Source organism: Elaeis guineensis, chromosome 2, assembly GCF_000442705.2.
Source record: "Elaeis guineensis isolate ETL-2024a chromosome 2, EG11, whole genome shotgun sequence".
Classification (NCBI taxonomy): Eukaryota; Viridiplantae; Streptophyta; class Magnoliopsida; order Arecales; family Arecaceae; genus Elaeis; species Elaeis guineensis.
In genome coordinates, this window is record NC_025994.2 from 16,819,808 (window position 1) to 16,827,993 (window position 8,186).

General features: G+C 38.4%; 1 non-coding gene across 1 annotated transcript; it reads right to left on the reverse strand.

The window, feature by feature from the left end:
• Positions 1 to 7,722: 7,722 nt before the first annotated feature.
• Positions 7,723 to 7,829, reverse strand: LOC140855917 (small nucleolar RNA R71). The gene has a single exon (XR_012139360.1). It is a non-coding gene; the product is annotated as a small nucleolar RNA R71 (small nucleolar RNA).
• Between the last annotated feature and the right edge of the window lie 357 nt (positions 7,830 to 8,186).

Genomic DNA, 8,186 nt, shown 5'->3' on the forward strand with positions numbered 1-8,186 from the left:
AAGGATGGCCCATTTGGAGATCGCCAATGTGCACAAGAAGTACAAAGAGATGGACTCGCCATGATGGAGGCCCGATCGACAATAAAGGCATCCGAGGCTAAAGCCAAGCATCTTAAAGAGGCACTACAGAAGGCTGAGGCACTATGGGAGGAGGTTGTGGCATCCAAGGTCAGGGCTGAGGTTGAGCTGGCCTTGAAAAAGAAGTGGCACTGGGCAACACAGGTGAAGGTTGCTGAGGTAGAGAAGAAGATGGAGAAGGTGGAGGGCCAAATCATGGAGGTGGATTGTTTGGTAGTGGAGGCTTTCCATGCATCAGAGGAATTTACTGTCGAGTAGGTCAAATTTGACGAGAAAGCCTTCATCACCAGACCAAAATTTGCCACCAGAAGATATCAGCTCGCTTTCCTAAATTAGATCATTTTTTTTGGATGAGGAAGAAGAGGCTTACGATGATCAACCCCCATCAGAACTTACGGCTATTGAAGAATAGTTGCAGCCAGAGGTCGTGGCCATTGACGCGCAACCATAGCTTGAGCTTGTGGTCATCGAAGAGCCACCTTCATCGATGCCAGCACCTATCAAGGAGACTGATTAGGTGGTGACTGTCGCTCTGAGATCCTTGGCCGATCCTCAGTGCAAGGTTGTAGACACCTCAACTTAGGCTTTAGATTTCTTGTAGTCTTTTACTTTCTTTTTCCTATTTTATCTATTATGTAAAAAATAAACTTTTTTCTTAATGAAAAGGCTTTTTTACCTCCAAAGCTCCCTCCTGTCTCTTCTGATTTTTGCCACACCTTTGTTTTATCTCTATGCAGTCGAGCCATTGTGGGTTCTGCGGCTGCTTATTTATTCACAGTCACATTGAGTCCCTATAAGAGGCATGGCTCGACCCATCAACATTCAAGTCAAGGTTTATGAGAAAAAGATTCATAAAGCCAAAAAGAGGGCCTCTAGGCCAAACGAAGGGCCTTGAAAAGAGAGAAGTCTTGCACCAAGGCTTTTGCAGAAGTGAAGCACTTAAGGAAGAATATTAACTAGACTGACAAGATATATGCTTTGAAGAGAACCTGATCAATCGAAGCTTGCGCAATATCGATCAAGATGGCTGAGGAGGTGAAGTGGGGCACTACAAAAAGAATTGCATGGTCTAGAAATGAGCTCTTCGTAGCTCGAGGAAGAATTGCCACCTTGGAACACCAAGTAGAATCGACTAAGGCAGTTGAAGAGGGAAGGTGCGGTGCCACAGAGAAAGTCACATGGCTTTAAAATGAGCTTCACATGACCAAGAAAAGGATCACTACCCTAGAGCATTCGATTGACAAGGAGAGGTCGGTAGTGGTGGAGCTCACTCGAAAGGTGGTGGTGAGTGAGGCATTAACCATCACTGTCGAAGACAAGAATAAGTAGGCAGAAGCCCGAATTGCCACCAGCCAGCTTGAAGTCATGCTCAACATGGTTAAAGCCTCTATTATGGCCTATGAGATTGGCTTCAGAAAGTGCAGGGCTTTGGTTAGATGAATCTTTCCTGAAGTCGATGTTGGCCCTCTTGAGGTTTCTTTGTTGAGTGAGCTTGGGGTGCCCAAAGCCGACAATGTCGAAGAGGAGGCACCTTCAATCGAGGATGCACCAGATCCAGCCATCGAAGACCATTCTTAGGCTGAGAATGGTCCCAGCCTGGAGTCTTGATGGTCAACAATATTGATGTATATATGCATATTTGTTTTGTCATCTGTTATCCATAGGGCCAGTATTGTAATTGGTCAACCCAACCTTTAGAATTTAATGAAGCAATCTATTGAAATGTGGTGTTGATACTTACCTATCCATATTCTTTTTTATGCTATTCGGGTGCCATAGTCTTAGGTAGTAATGTTAATTTGTTTCGAATGCCATTGCTTTCAATGCCCTAGCTCAGGAAAAAAAAGTTCTCCACCCTTGTCGATTTGCAGTTATAAGTAGTTTTTAGATTCATCATTGACTTTTGGACATCTATGGTTTTTGACTCAAGTATTTGAGTGTGAGGGCTTCAAGGATTCTTCACGATTAGCCCTCACTTCTCACATGATCAAGGCTTTCTCATTGACTGAGCTCGTTTTAGAAATGAGGGGCCTTCAAGGGTCTTTCAGATTAGCCCTCGCTTCTTGATCGCTGAGGTCTTTGGCCTAGATGACTTGAATTTATGGGCATTAAGGATCCTTTGTGGTTAGTCCTCGCTTCTCGCACAACCAAAGGCTTTTTCATTGGCTGAGTTCATTTTAGGAATGAGGGGCCTTTGAGGGTCCTTTAGGTAAGGTCTTCAGCCCAGATGGCTTGGATTTGTAAGCTTTGAGGGTTCTTTGTGGTTAGTGATCGCCATTGTGGATGGTCAAAATTAAGTACTAATTTACTACTATGTAGATAGTGCAAATCAGATTCGTATCCACAAAGATCGTGGGCTAAATTACATTCGAATAATAGACTAAAGAAAGATTAATATATTAATTAATTGATTAGAAGATTATGAACAAACAATAGGCAAAGTAAACTAGAGCACTAATAAAGGATTGATTTAAGTATTGAAAGAAGTATCTCAGGATTTCAACTGATTTATTGTTAGACAGTTAGTACCCTTCTAATATGCAAATATTTAATATGTAACCAACCAAGATATAGCCTATTTGGAGAGAGTATGGCCCGTATCCATTGGATCACGATCTGTCTCTTTGAAGTATAAGCTAGTCAAGATTGTGTACATAAAAGGAATCGTGTTTAGAAATAGACTATCTTAAGAGCACGAATCGTATCCTTAGATCACGGCTCGTTCCAAGAGTGATAGGCTATTCTAAACTATGATCTCATGCAAAGTGAATAAAAGACATCCATAGATAAAAAAATAAAATAAGTCTTTTATTACATATAAAGATGAAAGTATAAAAGATAAAGAAATAAAAAATACTGCCGTTACAAGTGTGTTAGTGATTTTTCGAGAAGGTGGAGAACTAGCCGGCCATGGAGCTTCTTCTTGCTGACATCCTAGGATCGAGGAGACACTTGAGCAGTAGTTGGAAGGAGGATGTAAGTGGAGGCTTAGGGTTGATGGAGGAGAGAAAGGAGTGGCCAGCTTGGAGAGAGATGGAGGCATGGAGAGTTGAGAGATGATCCCGAGATGGGGCGGCAAGGGGCTTCTTATTGATTTTTGAGGCCGCCCTAGGTAGGGTTTTGTCTTGCATCCATGCTTCTCAGCTGTTCCTTATTTTCGCATTTGCAACACCGCATCGCGCACACCCGCTTATAGCAGCTTGATGCTCTTGAGACCGGTGTTCAATCACCCGCATGCCAGCAACTCACCCAAGCCCAACACCCATGCATTTAATTTTTTGTGGCCCCATCATTTTACATGTATAGTGGGTGGCCCACAATCACATGGTTTCCATTCTATTGATCCTTCAAGGTATAGCAACCAGCCATAGCCAATGCCCATGCACCACCTTTTTTAAATACACCATGGGTCCCATAGCTTTTAATGTCATGCCGCATGTCCGATCTAATTTTTCCAAAAAAATCTTCTTTTATTCTAATTCTATGTGCATCCCCAGTTCATGCCCAACATCCACAACTAGCATCTACGTTCACTCCTCTTCTCAGCTGCACGTTCATGGGTGCCCATCGACGGCACATCCTACTTGATCGTCATACCTCTTGAGTTGGTTGTTTGGTTCACTCGAATATGAGTCAATTTGAATCTAGTTTGGATTGTTTGAGCCCAAATTCCTTATTACCTACTAATAAGACTAGAGAGCATCAAATTTCTATAAAATAATATCAATTATTATAATATTTAGTACCTCTAGTGACTTAACTTAAGTTTTTATCACATTCTCCAACTTAGCTTTTGCTCATCCTTGAATCAGCAATGTGTACCGACTCATTCTTGAATTATAAGTTATCCTAGGTACTCCTAAAGATAGCTGATATCCAGCTAAACTATTAAAAAGATACATTATTGGATTACTAATTCGATCAAGTTATTGGTTGAGTTTTAGCCATAAAAAATTTTAAAGATCTTCTTTTATCAACTCTCTACTCTACTCTTTAAGTCTTCTAACTTGATGTGAGCTGGATTTATTATCTTCTTACAATTTAGTCTCCTTATTATCTATTATATTATTTTTTAAAAAGAGTCTAGTGCAATGTCTTATCCTCTTGAGCCTTCTAGCTGACCCTTGTAGCAAGTTTTCGGCCAAGGACTCTCAAACCGTTAGCTTTAAGGCATTAGGTGTAGAACACCCTTTGGACTTGCTGACTCGAGTTCAAAAAAAGCTATGAAGTGAGACTGACTCTATAACAGGTCTCCTGGCATCCTCACCTTTTGATGTGAACCACAATACTTACTTAGGTGAGAGGTCCGGTTACTTAGTGAGACAATGCTAAACCCATTTTTTTTAGAAGTAAGGGAGATTATTGCATATCTCGATCTTTCCACCTATACTATCATGAAGTAGATTCTTCATTGAGATGGGTAGAAAGAGGATTCTGGAATCACTCTAAAATTTGATCTGATCTAAACACTATCATTCATTAGATTTTCTTATTAATTTGCTCCTCAGTATCTCTAAAATTATCTAGATTATTAATCATTCATTGATTAAAGTACCTAATTAATTTCAAATCGAGATAAAATTTGGATACACAAAATTAATTATTTTTGACTATACTTGAAGACTCAATTAAATTAGTTATTCTTCTCTCCAACTTAAATGACATTGTCCTTAATGGAGGAGAGAAATAGAGTGTGATATGTAAAAAGAAGAGAAAAGGAAGGAGTTCACTTGCGCTTAATTTGTTCTCGGCTCAGCCTGGGCCTTGAGGATAACAAATGTAGTTCTCCCTCCAACTTAGCTATTATGCTTATTAAGCTTCTACAAAATAAAAAAATAATTGAGTAATTGAACAGACATGCATACGTTGGATTTTCTCCTAACAAGTGCTAAGTTTAAAGTCTTCAGCCAGACTATGCTAAGTCTCAAGGTGGTTCATAAATTGGGTCTACTAGATCCATAGATTCAATTTGTTCCCTGATTTATGTCACAAATTGACATAAAAAGTATCAATTAATATCTAAATTATCTAACTTTATTAAGAAATTGATACTTGTTATTATATTTTGCAGAAGAAGAGATCATCAATAGAAAGAACAAGGAAAGAGGATTCCAACGGCGAAATTTTATGCAAAACGGAGTTAAATTGACCCAGGAATTGAAGAATGAAGAAAGAAGACTCAATTGGGTCAAACCCGAGTCAAATCAGATCAAAATTGGTCAAAAATCAACTGATTTGGTGATCTGGTTAGCCGCCTGGTCCACAGCAACAGGCGCATGGACCATGGACCCATCGGCGCACCATAAACCCCCTAAAACCTCTTAGTCCCACATCGGAAGTTTTGAAAACCTTATAACCCCCAAATGCCTATAAAAAGCCCCCAAAGGCCCTTGTTTTATGTATTCTTCCTTGAGATCAAGCTTGTAACCCTAGATAGTGGGGTTTTTAGCTCTCTTTTCAAGCCTCGAGCTTTGAGGTTTTTGTAATAAATTTTTTTTATATATAAAATCTTATTTTTATGCAATTTCATCTCTTTACATTATGCAATTTATTTTTCTTGCAATTAGGATAGTTTAATTTATGCAATTTAATTTTATGCAATTAGGTTAGTTTAAATTATGCAGTTTAAATTTATGCAATTAGGATAGTTTAATTTATGAAATTAGGGTAGTTTATTTTTCTGCATTTAAATTTTGCAAGTAGATTTAGATCATGTCTAGCTAAGCATCCCTTCTAGGTTTGCGATGAAGCTAGATCATGAGTAGGGATTTTACATAGGTTCTTTCTTTTTCTTAGGGTTTCTTTTTCTTCCTCTTTTGCAAGAATTTTTGATGAACTACAGTTGGGTCAGAGTCCCTTCATAGTTCATGCTTGATTCAGTGCATAGGAGGAGAAAACCCTAAGGGATCCTAGTTACTACTCCCCTGTAAAGAATCTTGATGGGTTATCGTTGGGCCTTAGTCCCTTCATAATCTATGCTTGGGAAAGACAAGAGGAGTAGTCGTTAGGATCAATAAGAAAAATTCTAGGTAGAATTCCCTAATCTAGATCTAGTGGATTCAAAAACCCTAGATCCTTAGTCTTATTGTCTTTAGCAAACAACTTTCGACTTTCGATTTTTGTTAAAGCTCGCTTGAGCATAGATTTGAAAATCATTTTTAAAACCAAGTCTCTGTGGGATCGACCCGTACTCGCTGGTCGTGCTACTCTGCACACCGTGCGCTTGCGGTTTTATTTACAAATTTTAAGATTTGACATCAAGTTTTTGGCGCCGTTGCCGGGGATTGGCGTTTTAAATTATTTTCAAATATTTGTTCTTCGTGCGTTATAACTCTCTTTTTTTTTTTTTCTTTAGGTTTCTATATTTAGTTGGTGATTGCTGGAAAACTCAGGTACGCTTCTAATTTCTCTTTTATTATTTTTAGTTAATTACTTTTGCTTTTAGACCTAATCATTTGAATTTACTTAATCACAAAAAAAAAAAATATAAAACAAAACAAAAGACATTTCATAATCGTGAAGTAAAATATCAAAATAAAAAAAAATTCTAAATTAAAATCTTTTACATTCTTGGTCATCTTGTTTATTTGTATTTGCATTTTCATAATTAATCTAAGGGCATCAACCCATTAACAAGATAAGGTGGGGATTTCATTACCCTTCCTTAGCCCAAAAACCATCTCCATCATATTGCATTACCTAGACTTTTAATCTTAAAATCAATTAGACGTCAACCTTAAGGAATTCGAGCTCAATAGGACAAGGAACCCTAAGAGTTCTACCAAGTTTGAGTTGTTTGATTAGTTGGTGTCTAGGCAAGTCCCTGAGGGTGGTTTGTTAAATTGGTTCATTGCTGGCCTGGCCAACTCGTTTGGTGTCTAGAAAGGCAACGATGAGTGAACCTCCCACCTCTTATACTTACCTGGCTAACTAGTTGATCAATCTCCACTTGGAAGGTTTGAAGGGTCATCTTGGAACAGTTAGGAGCTGTCTAGATTTAGGTTAACCCTAGGATAGATTGAGTTTAATTTATTGATTCACTTGTTTGAAAAAAAAAAAAAAATTTAAAATTTAAATTAATTTGGTTACTTTTCTTTAGATTTAGGACTCCTTAGGATCTTCTCTTTAGAACTTTTTCTCTTTTCTTTCTTTTCCTTATACATAAAAATTTTATAAAAAAAAAAAAAAAATTGTATAAACATCGAGAACCGTACACTCGTGTGTGGAGAAGAGTGTCGGGTCGTCTAGTTAGAATTGAGTCAATTCCTGTTGTTCCAATGGCTGAACCAATCCAACCCATGACCCTTAAGGATTTGTGTTATCCAGTTGGCTCCATCCAACCATCTTGTATCAGGTTGCCACAACCCACAGCTAACAATTTTGAAATCAAACCTCAAATCATAAATATGCTTCCAAAATTCACAGGATTAGAGATGCTTATATATTTATTAGAGAATTTGAGGAGGTATGTGCAACCATGAAACTGCAATTAACAGAGGATGAGGTCAAACTTAGATTAATCAACTTTGCCCTTAAGGACAATGCTAAGAAGTGGCTTTATAGTCTGCCAAACTATTCTGTCACTACTGGGAGGGCTTTGTGAGAACATTTTTAAAAAAGTATTTCCCCCATCATAAAACAGCTAGGATTAGGAATGAAATAAATCAATTTTACCAACTAGCTGGTGAATCATTTTGGAAGTACTTTGATCGTTTCAAGAATCTTTTGACCCAATGCCCACACCATGGAATAGAAACTTGGAGACTATGCCAGATCATCTATGAGGGGTTAGATTCAAACTCAAGAACCATGCTAGAGTCCATGTGCCAAGGCCAATTTATGGACAAAGAAACTACTGAAGCTTGGCAATTCTTAGAAGACCTAGCCGAGAAAAATTTACAGTGGGAAACAACTAGGGAACCTGATAAAGCTACACCTTCAAGAGGAGGAATGCATCAAATTCAACCAACCCTAGCATCAGAGGCCAAGATTGCAACCTTAACACGTAGATTGGAAGCCTTAGAATTACAGAGACCAGCCAATGTAAATCAAATATCTGCACCCATGTGTAAAGGGTGCAATGCACCAGACCATGTCTTAGAAGAATG